Genomic DNA, 20243 nt, shown 5'->3' with positions numbered 1-20243 from the left:
TGGAGATTGCTTTGTATTGAAAGAATTCACAGCCTGCTTAAAATTCTCATCTTCTTATAGAAACAAGTCAAAAGGAAACAGAACACAGCATCTAATCCATCATTAGATACACCTATAAAAAGCCCAGTGTTGTCAAACTGGTGAGGAAGACCTGTTTTGTCTTTCCTGGGGATGCTGAGCTCAAGATGACTTGGCTGAACTCTTGGAACGCAGTAGGAGGTTGTTCCTATTATGATTCTTATTTTATAATGGAAACTGAACTTTAGAGATGTTAAAACATTTGACCAAATTGGCAGAGTTAGAATTACAACCTGGGTGTATATCTTGCCCAAGTCATGAGGTCAAGGGCACCACTATGCCACACTGCTTCTCATGAACTACAATTTTTGGGAAGGTGCAGAATGTCAGGGCTGAGTGACAGTCTTAGTCTGTTCAGGCTGCTATAACAAAATAGCATACACTGAGTAGTCTATAAACAAAATAAGTTTATTTCTCATGGTTCCAGAGTCTGGGATGTCCAAGATCAAGGGGCCAGCAGATTTGATGTCTCATGAGGGCCCGTTTCCTAGCTTATAGATGGCAACTTTTTGCTGTAACCTTACATGGTGGAAGGAGCAAGGCAACTTTCTAGAGCCTCTTTATTAAGAGCATGAATCCCACTCATGAGGACTTCATCCACATGACCTAACTACCTCCCATTAGACCCATTTCTTAATACTATGATTTTGGGGGTTAGGATTTTAACATATGAGTTTTAGGAGGACACAAACATTCAGACAATAACAGTGACTTTAGGGGTCCTCCAAGCAACTCTGCTGCTGGTGTGTAAAGCTCCTCTACAGCACTGCTGGAAAGTGGTTGTCTAGATTCTGCATGCTTACTTTTAGTGCCAGAGAATGCACCATCTCTTTGGATAGCCCATAATGTATATTCAGTCATACATAAGCAAAATACCACTATTTTGGTTGTGATTTGAGATTTGCCCATGTGTAACCTCTACCCATTCATTCTGTCCTCAGGGACCACAGAAAATAATCCCAATGCTTTGGCAGACTGTGGAGCATTTAAGAACAGGCTTTGGCTCTCAATAAATCTTCATTTTTTATTCAGTCTTTGAACAAGACCTCATCCATAATGGTTTCCAGAAATTTTGCTTTTCTTGGAACATGCTACAATTTGCTAAAGTCCCTTTGTAAGTGTGGGAAACATAATTTGAACACACAATATTCCAGGTGTAATTTGGCCAAAAAATAACAAGATGAGACTCTTGCATTCTATCTTTTTGCCACCTTTGGGTCCTGGAAGTCAGCCTGGTATTGACTATGTTTCAAATAAGATTAACTTGGACTCTGCTCTGAGTTGCAATCTGAGATGACCCAGGAATACCTTTACACTATCGATGAATAGAGCAATTTTATGAGCACAGGCCATGGTAAAAGTGCTCAGCCCTTTGCATATTTCATTGACCAACCTTTGTAAAGACATAAACAGCTCTTGGTTCAAATTGAACTCATTAAAATCCAACATCCCAATTGGTGTTATAAATGTTGCTATAGAGATACCTCCTCCATGGCTATTTGCCAGGGACCATCACATAAACCTATAGATAAAACAATCTTATCAGTTCTAATACATTGGTTAGGGCAAATACTGTGGGTATAATATATATCCATTTTGGACACAGCTTATAGTTTTCTATAAATTATCCAGTTCAGGAGCAAGAACCATTGAGAAGTCTAGAAATTTGTAAGAAATATGTTGTCTTCAATTCCACATGTTTATGTTCTTCCAAATGTCAACTTACCTTTTCCTCTGAATCAACAGTGCAGTATCTCTTCAGAGTCATTGTCTCCTCACTTTATGATGGTTCTGACTGGAAAATGTCTACTAAGATTTTTTTTCTGAAGTACTTCTGTGAATTTTGGAAGAACATACCATGTTTTTTTTTTTTTTTTTTGCTAAGATACGGTTTCACTCCACCTTTAAATAACAAGGAGGAAGCAATAAGTAAACATTTATCTGCCAGTCTCTCTTTCTCCATTCATGATCTTGTTTAAACCTCCAACATCCCTGTAAAGTGGATAAAATTATTCCTATTCTATTTCTCTATTTCATAGAGAAATCTGAGAAACTGAGGCTCAGAAAGGTAGGATGACTTGCACAAGGCAAAGTACTGACAGAGTCAGTCTTCAAACTCTTGTAAACTAATTCTAGGTATAGTTCATTCCACTACCCCCAGATTGTTTTACTGTTCCAAACTGTAGTCCTCTAAAGCAGTTTGAAAGAGGCCAATCATTTGCTCCTCAGAGGCAAGGTTTCCTCAGCAGAAATATTCTATTATGATAATAGAATAATTTCCATGAACTAATGTCAAGATTCATCTTAAAGTTAATCAAGGAGGACTAACATAAAGTTACTCATGCCACTGCAATTACTTTATCTAAATTAGATATGCTACTTTGGCTTCACTTTTCTCACTAGGTCAAATCAAACCAATGATTTTTAAGAATCTACAAATATTTTTGTTTAGAAAACAGGATAAAGTGAAATATTTCACTGAGCTATAAGAAGATATTTTTGTCAATCGATATTAATACAAATATTTTGGATTCAAGATTTAAAGATAGAGACAGAATGGGTGAAAAAATACATACTGAGTTTGACTGAACTGCAAACTAGCAAAAGGATTTGTGGTGGAAAGTGTTTCAAAATGCCACAGAATACAGAGAATCTCTAAAACTTTGGGTTAGGATTCTCTTAGAATTTAGGGTCTGGGTCAGGAGTTCCCAACTTTCCAGGGCCAGGCAGGTAATGTCAGTATGTGAGAGAGGTGGTATAAGTTTTTTCTATTTTTTTATTATGGTAAGATACACACAAAATAAAACTTACCATTGATAGTGTAAAGGTATTCCTGGATCATCTCAGATTGTAACTAAGAGCAGAGTCCAAGTTAATCTCATGTGAAACTTAGTCAATTCCAGGCTGCTCAGTGGCATAATACTGAGTAACCATCACAACCATCCATGTCCATAATTCCTTTCATCTTATAAAATTGAAACTCTGTGCCTGTTAAACAGTAACTCCCCATTCCTCTTTCCTCACAGCCCCTGGCAACCACCATTCTATTTTCTGTCTTTATTATTTTGATTACTCTGAGTACTTCCCATAAGTGGAATCACACAGTATTTGTCTTTTTGTGACTGGCTTCTTTCACTTAGCATAATCTCCTCAACGTTCACCCATGTTGTAGCACATTGCAGAATTTTCTTCCTTTATAAGGCTGAGTAATATTTCATTATATGTACCTATCACATTTTGTTTATCCATTCATCTATTGATGAATGCTTGAGTTGCTTCCATGTATTAGCTATTGTGAACAATGCTGTTATGAAGATGGGTTACAAATATCTCTTCAAGACCCTGTTTTCATTTATTTTGGGTATATACACATTTATTTTGGGTATATACACGTAAGTGGACTTGCTGGAGCATATGGTAATCCTATTTTTAATTTTTTGAGGATGGGTATAGAAAATCATGGTATATGTGGTTTTCTTTTTACTTTTTAAACTTTTATTTTAGGTTTAGGGGTACATGTGAAGGTTTCTTACATGGGTAAACTCATGGCTTGGGGGTTTGTTGTACAAACTGTTTCTGTAAAAAGGTATTAAGCCCAGCACCCAATAGTTACCTTTTGTGCACCTCTACCTCCTTCCAACCTCCACCCTCAAGTAGACCCCAGTGTCTGTTGTTCCCTTCTTTGTGTTCATGATTTCTCATCACTTAGCTCCCACTTATAAGTAAAAACATGTGGTATTGGTTTTCTGCTTCTGTGTTAGTTTGCTAAGGATAATAGCCTCCAGCTCCACCTATATTCCCACCTAAGAACAAAACACATGATCTTGTTCTTTTTGATGACTGCATGTGTTCCATGGTGTTTATGTACCACATTTTCTTTATCCAATCTGTCATTGATGGGCATTTAGGTTGATTCCATGTCTTTGCTGTTGTGAATTGTGCTGCAGTGAACATTTGCATGCATGTGTCTTTATGATAGAATGATCTATATTCCTCTGGGTTTATGCCCAGTAATGGATATATTGCTGGGTTGAATGGTAGTTCTGCTTTTAGCTCTTTGAGGAATCACCATACTGCTTTCCACAATGAACTAATTTACACTCCCACCAACAGTGTGTAAGTGTTCCCTTTTCTTTGCAACCTTGCCAGCATCTGTTATTTTCTTAACTTTTTCGTAATGGCCATTCAGACTGGGGTGAGATAATATCGCATTGTGGTTTTAACTTGCATTTCTCTAATGATCAGGGATATTGAACTTTTTTTCATATGGTTGTTGGCCACATGTATGTCTTCTTTTGGAAAGTGTCCATTCATATCCTTTGCTTACTTTTCTAAAGGGGTTGTTTGTTTTTCTCTTGTAAATTTGTTTAAGTCCCTTATGGATGCTGGATATTAGACCTTTGTCAGATACATAGTTTGCAAATATTTTCTCCAATTCTGTAGGTTGTCCGTTTACTGTGTTGATAGTTCCTTTTGCTGTGCAGAAGCTCTTAAGCTTAATTATATCCCACTTGTCAATTTTTGCTTTTGTTGCAATTGCCTTTGGTGTCTTTGTCATGAAATATTTGCTGGTTCCTATTACCAGGATGGTATTGCCTAGGTTGTCTTCCAGGGTTTTTATAGTTTTGGGTTTTACATTTAAGTTTTTACTCCATCTTGAGTTGATTTTTATATATGGTGTAAGGAAGGAGTCCAGCTTTGATCTTCTGCATATGACTAGGCAGTTACCCCAGCAGCATTTATTGAGTTGGGAGTCTTTCCCTTATTGCTTGTTTTTGTCAGCTTTGTTGAAGATCAGATGGTCATAAGTGTGCAGCTTTATTTCTGGGATCTCTATTTTGTTCCATTGGTCTATGTACCTGTTTTTGTACCAGTGCCATGCTGTTTTGGTTACTGTAGCCTTGTAGTATAGTTTGAAGTTGGATAACGTGATGCCTCCAGCTTTTGTTCCTTTGCTTAGGTTTACCTTGACTATTTGGGCTCTTTTTTGGTTTCATATGAATTTTAATATAGTTTTTCATTATTCTATTAATAATTATGTTAGCAGTTTGATAGGAATAGCATTGAATCTATACATTGCTTTGGGCAGGGTGGCCATTTTAATGAAATTGATTCTTCCTATCTATGAGCATGAAATGTTTTTCCATTTGTTTGTGTCTTCTCTGATTGCTTTGAGCAGTGTTTTACAATTCTCACTGTAGAGATCTTTCACTTCTCTGGTTAGCTGTATTCCTAGGTATTTTATTCTTTTTTGGCAGTTGTGAATGGGATTGCCATCCTGATTTGGCTCTCAGCTTGACTGTGGATGGTATACAGGAATGCTAGTGATTTTTGCACATTGATTTTCTATCCTGAAATTTTGCTGAAGTTGTTTATCAGCTAAAGAAGCTTTTGGGCTGAGCCTATCAGGTTTTCTAGATGTAGAATCATATCATGAAAACAGGCATAGTTTGACTTCCTCTATTCCTATTTGGATGCCCTTTATTTCTTTCTCTTGCTCTGGCTAGGACTTTCAATACCATGTTGAACAGGAGTGATGAAAAAGGCCTTCCTTGTCTTGCGCTGGTTTTCAAGGTGAATGCTTCCAGCTTTTGCCCATTAAGTATAATGTTGGTTGTGGATCTGTCATAGATGGCTCTTATTAGTTTGAGGTACGTTTCTTTAATATCTAGTTTATATAGAGTTTTAAACATGAAGTGGTATTGAATTTTATGAAAAGCCTTTTCTGCATCTATTGAGATAATCAAGTGGTTTTTGTCTTTAGTTCCATTCAAGTGGTGAATCACATTTATTGTTTTGCAAATGTTCAACCAACCTTATATCCTGGGGATGAAGCCTACTTGATTGTGGTAGATTAATATTTTGATGTGCTGCTAGAAGTAATGGCCAACCCAGAAGCAATGAGCACCCCTAGTATCCACGCTATGGTCTCTAAATATTTCCCTGAAAAGGACTGTTCTTAACAAAAAAAGCTTATTCCCATTCTGAAACAGGGAATGAACAAGGCAAGCCTTAAATATCATATTATATTAAATATCAAGGAGATAATTAATGAAAGACTACTAAGGTTTTGTCAAAGACTCAGATTCCAAATTGAAAAGGCTACCACTATCCAAAAATGGAATGATTTGGCCACTGATACAGATACAGTTTAATGGATTCATATCGTATCAAATATATTTGAATTCATAAATTTATGAGGTGGCTAAAAAATAACAGTAAAGAAGAAACTCAGTAATAACTGATAGAAAATTAGGAAACTAATTTATTATTCTGAAAACTGGTAAATATAAGGAAATTATCCAGGAATTATCTTTCCTTTCTACAAGAGCTATACCTCAGAGTAAACAAATTAATGATAAGGGAAAGTTCTTCTTTATATTATTATACAGATAATGCTAAGTGAAGAAGAAATGATATAATTAGAGCATTAATATTTGGTAATCACGAATGAATTGTTGGATCTAGGCATTGATCATCAATACTGCTAACAACACAGAGACACGTGAGCATTATGGATCTCCTGATGAAAGTACACAACTCCACCAGTGAAGTGGTTTTGCCAAAAAAAAAAAAAAAAGAACAGAAATAAGAAAACAAACAAACTCGAATCTATATCAAGTCCTTAGCACTAGCAATTTAGAGGAACAGAGATATTCATCAAGTGAAACCATGGGATCTAATTAGCAAAATTCAGACAGTGGAAAACCCTTTAGGAAAAGCAATCCAGTTTACTTATCAACTAAATTATAAAGAAAAGATGAGAGAGAGAGAGAGAGAGAGAGAGAGGAAAGGGGAACCTTTAGGTTAAAAGATACTCAAGCTAGATATCAACAGTTATAATATGTGGCCCTTTTTTGTATCTGAATTGAATCAAACTGTAAAAGATCAGAAGAAAGACAACACAGAAATGTGAACGCTGATTTTTCCTAATACCATCACATTAGGGGTTAGGATTTCAACAAATGAATTTTAGAAGGACATTCAGTCTATAACAACCAGTAACTTCATATTAAAGTTTACCTGGAAGCTGTTGTTTCTCCTACGTAGCTTTTAATTTAGTAATTTGCTTTCCTGAATTTTGGATTTTTGCCTGTGACTTTCCTACTTTGACCACCATTAATTTGCCACACATCTTTGCTTCAAGCTGAAGACCTCCCCAATTCCTTAAATCTACTCCTAGTTAGCACTAACACATTTTATGTGCACCAGAGACTTTTACTTAAGGACTGTCTGTGGGTAGTGGGTAGAGCTTATAGGCAATCACTTAAAATTGAATAAGAGGCATTATAACTAATGCTACGATTCTAAAATTAGCTGTAATCCCCAATAGGCCTGCCCTGCTGCCTTCTTTCTTCCTTCTGAGACTTCTATTACATTTTCTGGCTCCCAAGTCACAAACCACAAACTCCCAGTTATTCATTTATTTTTTCCCCAGAAGAAATAGCTTTGTTGGGATTAGCATCTGGAGAAGAAAGTAGTACCTGATACATCATAATGACTTGAGGAATGCAGATAGGGCAGGCATACCGTTATTAGACAAATGGACTCCATTTCCCAGCAGACTCTGTAGTAAGTCTAAGCAATGCAAGGCCCTGTTGGGAAAATAGTTTCCCCACTCCCAAAACCCTCTACTAAGCTACCATTTTTAAAAATGGAGCAACATTCTTCATATGCCTTTTTTACCTCAACTACCACTATTGTAAATACAAGGAAATATCATATTTTATTAATCTTAAATTTATATTTTACATTTAGCTCCAAGTGTTCCTCATTTTCCATAGTTGCTGTCCTTCTGAACCTGGTTAGGTTGAAAATTGAGAGGGCAATCTTACTAGCCCACAGTGGCCTTTTTCCATTTTTCCTCACTGGTTAGGCCCAAGTAATAGGGAGAGTCTTAGGCTTGGGCAATAGAGTTATTTGCCTCACACAATAGCACATTAAGGCATCAAATTTGGGATACAGAGCCAGGCTGATGAGATCTGTAAACAGGAAAGCACAGACCCATAATTGGTGTAGAAAGAAGAGGGATGATTGCTGGCTTGTGTGTCTATAAGCTTTCTCCATCCTCATCTTCATCTTCTCTTCCAGTCCTGGCCCTGCATTCCAGAAACCTAGAAATTCACAGAAGACTTGTCTGTGGTGAGTATGGAGGGGAGTAGGAAGTAGTGGGTGTCTAGGGTGGGGGGTTAGTAGCTTGGATACTCTGGCTGCTACCCAAAGTGAGGGGACATTTGATTTCCATGAGGAGCCCTGGGTGGGGGTGGTAGAGAGAAAGAAAGAGAGGCGAGAGAGAGAGAAAGAGAGAGAAAGAGAGAGAGAAAGCATATGTATGGGGAGACAGGATCAACAGGATCGTAGCTTTTGGGAATGTGGAGTTGGAGGAATATGGAGGACTCCCTAGTAGGCATGGATGGCCTCAGCTCTCCTAAACTGGGATTATAGCAGCTCAGTATTCCTTGTTAAGTCTGTGTTTGGACTCAATTTATCTTTATCTTCCTATCACTTTCTTAAAACAGAGCAGTTCATCTCCCCTCTTCAACCTAAACCAAGCTCTTGACCCAGGTTCCTATACCCAAACAGTCATTGAAGTGTCTTCTAAGCAGAGGATCATCTATTCAAGGTCTCCATACAATCACAGTCTATCGGGGGAGTCCCACCCCTGATATTTATCATGAGTTCTTTTCTATTTCCTAGGTGTCTTGGCTGGTTTGAGAAATAAAGGGAAAGAGCACAAGACAGAGACATTTAAAGCTGGGTATTGGGGGGAGACATCACATGTCGGCAGGTTCCATGATGCTCCCCAAGCCATAAAACCAGCAAGTTTTTATTAGCGATTTTCAAAAGGGGAGGGAGTGCACGAATAGGGTGTGGGTCACAGAGATCAGATACTTCACAAGGTAATAAAATATCACAAAGCAAGTGGAGGCAGGGCAAGATCACAGGACCACAGGATGGGGCGAAATTAAAATTGCTAATGAAGTTTCAGGCACGGCAAGCATTGTCATTGATAACATCTTATCAGGAGATAGGGTTTGAGAGCAGATAGCCTGTCTGGCCAGAATTTATTAGGTGGGAATTTCCTCATCCTAATAAGCCTGGGACTGCTACAGGAGATGGGGGCTTATTTCATCCCTTCGGCTTCTACCATAAAAGGCGGTCGCCTTAAGGGGGCCGTCTATAGACCTACCCTCAAGGCACATTCTCTTTCTCAGGGATGTTCCTTGTTGAGAAAAAGAATTCAGCGATATTTCTCCTATTTGCTTTTGAAAGAAGAGAAATATGGCTCTGTTCCACCTGGCTCACTGGTGCAGTCAGTTTAAGGTTACCTCCCTTGTTCCCTGAACATTGCTGTTAATCCTGTTCTTTTTCCAAGGTGCCCAGATTTCATATTGCTCAAACACACATGGTCTACAAACAATTTGTGCAGTTAACGCAATCATCACAGGGTCCTGAGGCGACATAGATCCTCCTCAGCTTATAAAGAAGATGGCGGGATTAAGAGATTAAAGTAAAGACAGGCATAGGAAATCACAAGGGTATTGATTGGGGAAGTGATAAGTGTCCATGAAATCTTCACAATTTATGTTCAGAGATTGCAGTAAAGACAGGTGTAAGAACTTATAAAAGTATTAATTTGGGGAACTAATAAATGTCCATGAAATCTTCACAATTTATGTTCTTCTGCGGCAGCTTCAGCCAGTCCCTCCGTTCGGGGTCCCTGACCTCCCACAGCAACAGTCCAAAACGCTGACAGAGCTTAGAAATCACATATTTCTTGGTTACTTGATCACAGTCTAGTCTGTTTCTCTCCACCTTTCCTTCCAGAGACAGATCTTAGAGCTTATGAGATTATTTTCTTCAAGTTACAGAAGCGTCAGAAAAAGTGGAAACTGATGTACAGTCCAGAAAGTGTGACAATATGACGAAAGGTGGACTCCATGAGTTTTTCCTTTTTCATTTCCTCCCTTAGTTCCTTTTCTGAACGAGGAGCTTTCTGTGTCCACCTGAAATAGTGTGTTGCATAATCACTGTCTCGGTCCTACTGTAGTTCTTGCTCCTGTACTCAAGGTCTTGCTGCTTCCTGCAAACAAGCAAGAACAAACAGATCTCAGATATCTTAATGACAGGTGGTTTATCTCAGTTTGTAATCAAAAGGGTTCCACCACCACCACTAACACCCCTAAAATTAAATGCAATGAAAAAAGGAGTAAATTGCTGAATAAACTGCACTTTACATATATAATTAATAAAAATTGTATTTGTTCTCCCTTGTGAAGTGTGTCACTATTTACCTAAGTGTCGCATGCCTAAGCCCAGTGGAAGGAAAGCCCTCTGTGGTCCAGGGTGATGGATGGCTGAGACTCTGGCCTGGACTTACACTGTCCAGCTATTGCCTGATCTTGCTATTCCTCTCATTATCCTTCAGCAGTCTGCAATCCCAGGCCAACGGACATTCAGCCATACTTTGGAACTGTTGTTCTCAAGGGGACAAGTGGACTGCAAGTCAGATCCACAAACATCAGCTTATGAACCCTATTGTGGCTTATGTCTTCTCCCAGCAGACCAGACTCTCAGGGCATTGAGCACCATGTGCAGAGTTTCAGCAAGTGTGTCATTTGAGTCTTCCTTGAAGGAATCACTGCCTGACTGCAAGGCAGAGTACTTTTGTACTTTGGTTTGGCCCTTACCTTATCTATCTAGCTCAATAGGGAACAGAGATATTTTGGGATGCAGACCCCCATCATATCAGCATGTTTTCTGCCCTTCTCCTCCCTCAGCTCCAGAAGGATAACCCAGGTCTCACAGGGCAGAGGTGGAATTGCTGGGTGGTAGGAGGGTGAGCACAGAAAGCAGCTGTCACTTGAAGTCCATCTGCCGTAGAGACTCACAGTGTGACTAGTGACAGTCCAATCCCGTATTTCACATCTGCTTTCCATAATGCTTTTTCCCATCATAGTCTTTATAACCATCATATCAACTTGTTATCTTGAAAACTGTTGAGAAATGCCCCTTGTGGAGACTGCTCAGGGAGTGATTGTGACCTTTATTTCTCCTCCCATCTGACTGCCCAGAAGCATCAGTTCCCATGGCCTCTAGACTGATAATTATGGGCAACTACTTATCTTTAGTTTCTCTGTGTCTTTTCCTTCTTGTGTTGGAGGCCCTGAACACATCTGGAACACCTCCAGGCCTGGGCTCACCATGCCTTAGATCTGAGTCCTGGCAGGGTCTAGGTCTAGGCTCTCGGGATTCCCAGCAGGACCTAACTTTTTACCTCTACAGGTTTTGTGTAATTCTAGAGAGTGTATTTTGGGAACCCCAAATCAGACTAAATATCTGACTTTTTAAACTCCATTTATGGGACCTGTGTAATAGAATATTTCAAATGAGCACTGACCGGGAGAGCCTGTGGTGTATGATGACCCTGGTGGGCACTGGCACCTGAATGGTAATTATGAACTCAGCAATAGAGTGCTTTGCCACTGTGGTCACTCCATCCCGTTTCTGAGAACCTGAAGGAGGTTGCTGTTTCTGGACTTTGTACAGTTACTCGTGGGCCATACATCCTCATCTGTGACTACATTTCATACCTGTAAAAAGAAAGGCTTTTGAGTAGAAAGTCCTTAAAATCCTTTTCAGCTTTAACAACTGTGTGGTGTTATGATCTGTACTACTTTTGATTTATTTTTCCTCTCCTTCCCATATATCCTGGAGAAATCTTAAGAATGAGGAAACTGAATCCTAGCTGACCACTGCAACTTCCCAGAATACAAAGTATTCCCCTCTCTTGTCTCCTAAGCCAAATGCAGATTTGCAAAAGCCCTATTGGGGCAAAGTGTGTCCCTGAATTGCTCACTCTGTGTATTTGGATTAAAAATGAGCATTGCACTGCATTAGTAGAAGTAATATTTACAGGTTTAGCATGGATGCTGATCATTAATGGAAAAATAAATTAAAATCCCCATGCCCTCAATCTGAAGAATCTTGGCACACTTCTGGATAAGATTAATGTTATGAAAGAAGGTTTTAGAGGAGATATAGGAGACTGTGTCCTTGATATAACAGAGCTCAGTGTACTTTATTGTGAAATTTCCAGGGAATTGATTTGCAGATGAAAGCTCAGAAGCCCACAACAGTGGACAACAGAGCTGTCTGTTGAGCAAGTCTGGGGGATGATAAGAGGAGGGGGGATAAAAGACATTAGCCGCTCAGGAGCTTCTAAGAGCCGTTTCCTCAGATGAGATATTCTTGTGTGACTTCACTTGGGGCCCTTGCTCTGAGAGCATATCCTAAGCAGCCAGTGCTCCCTGCCATTCTACCAGATTTTATGCTCCAGGATTGTATGGTTTTGGAGTCGGGAGCAGTGGCAAGTGAGGACCAGAGAGTAATCAGCATTCCTGCCAGTGTCGGAAGCTCTCAAAATTTGGCCTTGATTAAATGCAGTGCTTGGCACACCTCCCAGGCTTGGGGAAAGGACAGGTAGAGTCACACACTCTTTCTTTCAACCCACATTTATTGAGCACCTGCTCAGTACTGGCTCTGCCTCTGTCACATCCTCACAGGGGTTCAGGCATATCAAGGAGGAACTGTAATACAGTGTGGTCAGGACTATGATGAGTTAAATACAGGATGCTGTAGGAGCATGGAATGGGGGTCCTGACCTTGCCTGGCCACTAGGGGAAATCCTTTAGTGCAAACACCAGCCCAGCCTCTAAAGACCATGCCTGCTTTAGAGGCAGAGAGCAAGAGGAAGTGAGCAAGGGAGGTCATTCACAATTCTGTCACTCCCAGATTTGTCTGAACCTTTTCGGAAGGCATTTATATTTCCTGCCAGCACCACCCCTTGGGGGTGATGAATTCCAATAAGTTTCAATCCATTTATTACTCACCGTGAGAGAAATTGCTTCCTTTTATGTCTGGAACTAAACCTGGATCACATTTCACAGGATATCCCCTAGTCACAGAGTTTTGGAATCTGGTGCGTAAATCCGTGCCTCATGAATCCTCAAGGTTCTTGTTTGTTTTGTTTGTTTGTTTTGTTTTGTTTTTTGAGACAGAGTCTCGTTCTGTCACCCAGGCTGGAGTGCAGTGGTGGGATCTCGGCTCACTGCAACCTCCACCTCCGGGTTCAAGCGATTATCCTGTTGTCTCAGCCTCCCTAGTACCTGGGACTACAGGCATGCACCATCACACCCAGCTAATTTTTGTATTTTTAATACAGACGGGATTTCACCATGTTGGCCAGGATGGTCTCAATCTCTTGACCTCGTGATCCACCCACCTCAGCCTCCCAAAGTGTTGGGATTACAGTCATGAGCCACCATGCCTGGCTGGTTCTTGGTTTTGTGGATGCAGATGTCTTCTCTTGGCCTTCAGACTGAAGAGTCTAACCTTTCCCCTTGTCTGATATACCCATTTTATTTGTCCTTGTCAGAATCTCTAGTTGTCGTACCTTTCCGGGTTGTGGTGGCAAGAACTTCTCTTAACTGCTTTAATAGAAAAACAAAAAGCTGCTTTGCATAAGGGAAGGAAGTATTTTTGCTTTTTGTTTCTGATAACACAGCATGAGAATACAAGACAACTGACTGAAATACTCAAGGGCAGGGCGCTTGCATCGGAATCATCTTTACACCCCCAGGGCCTTGCCTAGAGCCTGTGGCGTGATCAGTGTGCATGCAGGGTGCATGTCTGTAGAGGGTCGGAGTGAATGTATTTCCTGAGTATTGCTGCGAGCCCAGATTCCTTTACATTATGCTTACAGTTTTGATTTTTTGTTTTTAAATTTTTTTTCTAACCCTTTTAATGTCTCACTAGATTTGTAGGTAATGGGATGTCCTCGGAGTCACTGATCTTTACTGCCTGGTGGAGTTATTTGCAATGCTTTCTTTACCAAATTATTGTGTTTTTATAATTATATAGAGGAAAATGTTCATTGTAGAGCATTTGGACAGTACAGAAAAGATCAGATAGAAAAGTAATATTAGCCACAATTCAGCCACACCTGAATACATTTCTGCCCAGTTTTTTCTATGACCCATTGATAGTTTTTCATTTGTTAAAATTAGAATCTTCCTATTATTCATTGTTCTTTTTTTTCATGTAATACCACATCATGAACATTTTTCTGTGTCAAGGAATATTCTTTGAAAATATTATCTTAAATGGTTGCTTAATTATCTGACAAATGGATATAAATTTGACTGGTTATTCTTCTTTGAATAGACCAATTGTTTCCAACGTTTTGCTATCACAAGTATTTCTATTCTTCCTAATATTGACACAGCCTACTGGGTCTGAGTCTGATTATTCTTGTCCACTGTACATGACTAGAATGCTTTATCTAACTCAGTGGTCCCCAAAGTGAGATGTAGTCACCCAGTAAGCAAGGGAATATGGAGGGTAGGAAGAATATTATAACTCTGATTTTTTATTTGTTTTTGTCTTATATTTGTACAGTTTCTACTTTTGATGCTCTTTTTAAAAAACCAATATGTTGTATGGATATAACAGCATACGGGGATGTAATTTTGTAGTGAGTGACCCTATTTAGAGGGAACATGCTCAGATTCTTTTTTACCTATAGCAGATTGCAATCAAAATTATTTGGAGACCACTGATCTAAGTCATCCAGAAAATTTGTAAAGCTTTGTTTCCTCTTGGAGTTTTCCTGAAGTTCTGAGATTTAGGGGAAGTTGGATTATGAAGTCCTCCAGGGTCTGCTAAGCTCCTGGTAGCTTTTCTCTGTCACAACAATGGGGACTCTTCTTAAGCTGTGAGAAGCAATGGCAGAAACTTGGCTGATCTTCTCCCTTTCCCTGAACAGCTATCAGATAACGCCCACTGCTTGTGACTTCCTTATGCCATCTCATCCTATGGCTCCAGATGAAATTGAATAAGTTGGGTTTTACTGTGTGGAGCCTGGCTATACTTATCTCCTCCAACCCCTGTTTTCCTTTCATCTAGCTCTGAGGCACTTGTTTTTTTCCCCTCACTCTCTGAAGACACTTCCATTATTCCCTCACTCTTTTTTTACTTGTTTATTTATTTGCGGGAGACCAGAGTTTTATTATTACTCAAATCAGTCTCCCCCATTCGGGGATCAGAGTTTTTAAAGATAGTTTAGTGGGTGGGGAGGGGCAGTGAGTCTGGGAGTGCTGATTGGTTGGGTTGGAGATGAAATCATAGTGTGTCACTGCCTTCTTGCACTGAGTCATTTCCTGGATGGGTGAGGGGGTCACAAGATCAGATGAGCCAGTTTATCAATCTGGTTGGTGCCAGTTGATCTATCATATGCAAGGTCTGCAAAACATCTCAAGCCTTGATCTTAGGAGTTTAGGGAGGGTCAGAATCTTTAGCCTCTAGCAGCATGACTCCTAAACCATAATTTCTAATCCTGTGGCTAATGTTAGTAGTCTAGTACCCAGACAGGAAGGAGGTTTGTTTTGGGAAAGGGCTGTTATTGTGTTTGTTTTAAAGTATAAACTAAGTTCCTCCCGACGTTAGTTCAGCTTATGCCCAGGAATGAACAAGGACAGCTTAGAGGTTAGAAGCAAAATGGAGTTGGTTAAGTTAGATCTCCTTCACTGCCTCAGTCATAATTTTGCAAAAGTGGTTTCAATCCCTGCTTTTAGGTTCTTTAACACCTTAATCTTAAGGTGTTGGCTAATGAAGGTGGAAGAAGGGTGAAGACTGCTCTAATTTCTTCCTGCTGATCAGGGGTGTAGTAGGGGTAGGTGTGGACCCCAAGGTGAAAGAAGTGAAACCACTTTGCAACTGTCTGAGTGTACTCATGCAGGCCTGGCTGGGGTTCCAAGGCTCGTATGGCAAAGCTGTCAGTATTGTCGTCTGTAGTTTCAGCATCACATTTAAGGGAACAGTGTACTATAAGGTAAATACTGAGTACTAGGGTAAGGAGTGCAACTCCCCGTTTTAAAAGTAAAGATTTGAAAGCATTGGTTTGGGGACTTGTAACCCACAAAGAATTTAGGATTTAGTTCAAACCACAGAAACAAAACAAAACAAAAAAACAAACAAAAAACTCAAGAACAGCTAACAACAGGTGTACTATAGTTTTTCTTTTGAAGTATAAGTTTTCTTTCTCCAGTCCCCATTCAAAAGCTCCCCACTGCACCAACATAACAAAATAAAATAAAACAAAAATGAAAGTATACTATCTCTTTAAAATGTTGCTGGTCCCTTGTACTTTTATAATTTTTGTTTTTAACAGCTTTAATGGAATATAATTGACACACAATAAATTGCACATTTTTAGCATGTACAATTTGATAAGTGTGGGTGCATGCATACTCCTGTGAAACCATCAACCAAATAAAAATAATAAGCATATCCATCACCTCCAGAAGTTTTCCCAAAGGGTTGTAATCTATTCATCTACCTGCCCTCACACACTCCTGTTGTTCACAGGGAACCACTGATAAACTTTATGTCATTATGAATTGGTTTGCATTTTCTAAAATTTATATAAATAGAATCAAACAGTATGTATTTTTTTGACTGGCTTCTTTAACTCATAGTTATTTTGATATTTATCACTGTTGTGTCAATCATTCATTCCTTCTTCTTATTGAGTAGTCTTGTATAGATGTAGTAACAAATTATTGATTCATTTACCTATTGATGGACATTTGGGTTGTTTTCACTTTGGGCTTTTAAAAATAAAATTGTTGTAAACAAATGTTTACAAATCTTTGTATGGACATATGCTTTTATTTCTCTTGGGTAAACCCCTAGGAGAGGAATGGCTGGGTCATATAGTAGGTATATGTTAACTATGAAATCCCAAATTGTTTTTCAAAATGGTTACACCATCTTACATTCTCACCTGCAGTATATGAGAGTTTCACTGGCTTTGCATCCTCATCAATACTTGCTCATCCTCATCAATATTTGCTATGGTCAGTGTTTCTAACATTAGCCATTCTAGTAGGTATGTGGGACTGTCTAATTGTAATTTAGATATACATTTCTCTAAAGACAAATGATGTTGAGCACCTTTTCAGGACTTTACTTGCCATCTGTGTACCTTCTTTGTTGAAATGGCTTTTCAAACCTTTTGCTCATGTAAAAACAAATTGGGTTGTTTTCTTATTACAGAGTTTTGAGAGTTCTTTATATATTTTGGAGACAAGTCCTTTATCAGATATATGCTTTGCAAAGATTTTTTTGCAGTCTGTATCTTGTCTTTTGATTCTCTTAACAGTATCCTTTGAAGAATAAGCGTTTTAATTTTAATGAAATATAAATTTATGATTTTCTTATGGATTGGGATTTTGGTGTCATATATAAGAAATCATTGCCTCACCCAAGGTCACAAAGATTTTCTCCTATGTTTTGTTCTAGAAGTTTATAGTTTTAGGTTTTAAATTTAGGCCTATAATCCATTTTGAGGTTATTTTTGCATATAATGCATTTTTTTTGTGTGTGTATAGTTATCCAATCATTTTAACACTATTTTGGAAAAGTAAATCTCTCTCCATTGAATTGCTCGTCTGCCTTTGTCAAAAATAATTGTTCATATATATATATATATGAGTCTATTTTTGGATTCTCTGTTGTGTTCTTTTGATATAGTTAAAATTTTGTTTAAAATGTTTGTATCTATATTACTGAGATCTATTAGTCTGGAGTTTCCTTTTCTTGTAATATCTTTGCTTGCTTTTAGTATTAGGGTAATGCGGAACTCATGGGGATTAGTTGGTAAGTTTTTATTCCTTGCTTCATTTCTTGTTATTTCTTTCTTTACTGTTTTCACTAGTGAAGCCATCTGGGCTTGGAGTTTCTTTATGCGACTCCAAGTAGTTTGTAGTTTTTAACTACAAATTAAATTTTTTAATATGTATGGAACTATTCAGACTATCTATTTCTTCCTGAGTGAGTTTTGGTAGTTTTTGTCGTTCAAAGATTTTGTCTATTTTACCTACGTTTTAAAATCTATTGTCATAAAGATGTTCATAATATACTCCATAATATTTTTATCAACTGTAGAATTTGTAGTGATTTTACCTCTTTCATTCCTATAATTGCTAGTTTGTATCTCCCTCTCCTTTTCTCTCTCTTTTACTGAGAAAAAAAAGGCAAGAGATTTTTGTCTTTTTTTTTTTTTGGTCTGGCAGGAGGTTTATTGGTCTGCTCAAAGAATGAGCTTTTAGCTTCACTCACTTTTTTCTATGTTGCATTTGTTTTCTTTTTCACTGATATTCACTTGGATAATTGTTATTTCCTTTATTTGGCTTATATTTGGCTTAATTTCTTTGTCATTTTTAGTTTCTTAGTGTGGAAGCTGAGCTCACTGAGTTGAAACATTTCTTTTCTTCTAATACAGGCATTCAGTGCTATAAATTTCCCTCTAAGTACAGCTTTAGCAGCATCTACAGCTTTTGATATGTTGTGTTTTCATTTACTTACACTTCAAATACTTTCTAATTGCACTTTTGATTTCTTCTTTGACCCATGGGTTATTTGGAAGTATGCTGTTCGCTTTTCAAGTATTTAGTGATTTTTCAGAGATCTTTCTGTTACTGATTTATAACTTAATTCCATTTTGACCAGAAGATGTACTTTCTAAGAACTTAATCCTTTTAAGTTTATTGAGAATTATTTTATGTCTCAGAATATAATCGATCTTGGTAAATATTTCATTTGCACTTTAAAATAATGTGTATTGTGCTATTGTTAGGTAGAGTGTATTCTATAAATACCAATTAGATCATGTTGGTTAACGGTGTTGTTCAAGTTTTGTATATCCCTTACTGATTTTCTGTCTCCTTGTTCTATCAATAGTTTAGAGAGAGGATATTAAAATCTGCCACAATCAACTGTGGCTTTGTCTGTTTCTCCTTGAAGTTCTATCAGTTTTTGCTTCTTGTTTTTTGAAGTTCTCTTTTCTGGAACATAAAAATTTAGGATTATCATGCCCCCTCAGTGTATTTACCTCTTTATCACTATGAGTTAAACTTCTTTATCCATTGTTGGGTGCTGGATATTTTTGTATTCCTGTAAATATTTTTGAGCCTTGTTCTGTGATACAGTTAAGTTACTTGGCAACAGTTTGATCTTTTAGGTTATTGCTTTTCATATTTTTAGGTGAGACCAAACTGTGTTCAGCCTACAGTTAATTATTCCCTACCAGTTAGGCAAGCCCTTTGTGCGTGCGCTACCTCATGCTGGTGAATGATGATGTTTTCCAGTCTTGCTGGTGAGAACAGGCAGTATTCTTGCCCCTGTGTGAACACTGGATACTATTCTCTCTAATCTTTTCTGGGGGTTCTTTTTCTACACTTAAGTAGTGTTCTCAGTACATGGTGCTGATCAATAGTTTGTTGAATACACAAGGGGATCTTGGCTGACTTTAGAGTTCTCTCTCTGTTCATCTCTCTTCTCTCTGTCTTTGGAACTCTAGCTGCATTGTCTCCCAAGACTTTCAGCTCTGTACCCTAAACTCGGGAAGTTCGCTGGTCTCTGCCCGATATCCCCCTTCTTGCTCCACGGTCTGGAAATATTCTAAAGGCAGCAAGCTGGGGCAATTGTACAGCTCCCCTCACTTGTTCTCCATCTCTCAGGCATTGCTGCCGTGATATCTGTTGTTTTGCCTGATAGCCAATGTCTTGAAAACTGTTCTTTCATGTGTCCTTTTGTCCTTGTTTATTTCAGACAGGAGGACAAAATTCAGTCCCTGTTATTTCATCTTAGCCAGAACTGAAAGAACTATAAATACTTTTTGATTCAACTTAAGTTTTCCAGCCTGCGTTCAGCTAAAACCAGTTTTCTATAATTCAAATTTTAAAATTAAAGTGATTCTCAACTGGCTTTTATTTTTTAAGTCAACTTTATTGGGGAATAAGCTATATACAATAAAATTAACATATTTTAGGTGATTATTTTAATGAGTTTTGAAAGATGAACATGCCTGCTTAACCCCATTCAAGATATAGAACACTTCTAGGGTACATGTGCACAACATGCAGGCTTGTTAAAAAAAATTAAAGTAATAATAATAATAATAAAACATATAGAACACTTCTATCACCCCATGAAGTTCCTTTCAATGAGTTTTTAATTATGAGAATTCAGTTGAACTCCATGCATTGCCCTTTGAGCTCCGGAAAGGAGCTCAGTGACTGAGCTGCCTCCTGTTCGTGGGT

General features: G+C 38.4%; 2 protein-coding genes across 2 annotated transcripts in view; one reads left to right on the top strand and one right to left on the bottom strand.

Annotated features, from left to right (window-relative positions):
- The window catches only part of PCCB (propionyl-CoA carboxylase subunit beta), a 1054487-nt gene that overhangs the window by 789673 nt on the left and 244571 nt on the right, over positions 1-20243 (bottom strand). The window lies entirely within an intron of this gene.
- ANAPC13 (anaphase promoting complex subunit 13) overlaps positions 8839-20243 on the top strand; it is a 1014760-nt gene continuing 1003355 nt past the window's right edge. Inside the window, exon 1 of the mRNA XM_050779669.1 lies at positions 8839-8852. The gene's annotated coding sequence lies outside the window, so the exon portion shown is untranslated. The remainder of the gene's footprint in view (positions 8853-20243) is intronic.

Source organism: Macaca thibetana, chromosome 2 (genome assembly GCF_024542745.1).
Source record: "Macaca thibetana thibetana isolate TM-01 chromosome 2, ASM2454274v1, whole genome shotgun sequence".
In the NCBI taxonomy this organism is placed as follows: Eukaryota; Metazoa; Chordata; class Mammalia; order Primates; family Cercopithecidae; genus Macaca; species Macaca thibetana.
The sequence above is the reverse complement of the archived record's forward strand: the minus strand, read 5'-3'. Positions and strand labels throughout refer to the sequence as shown.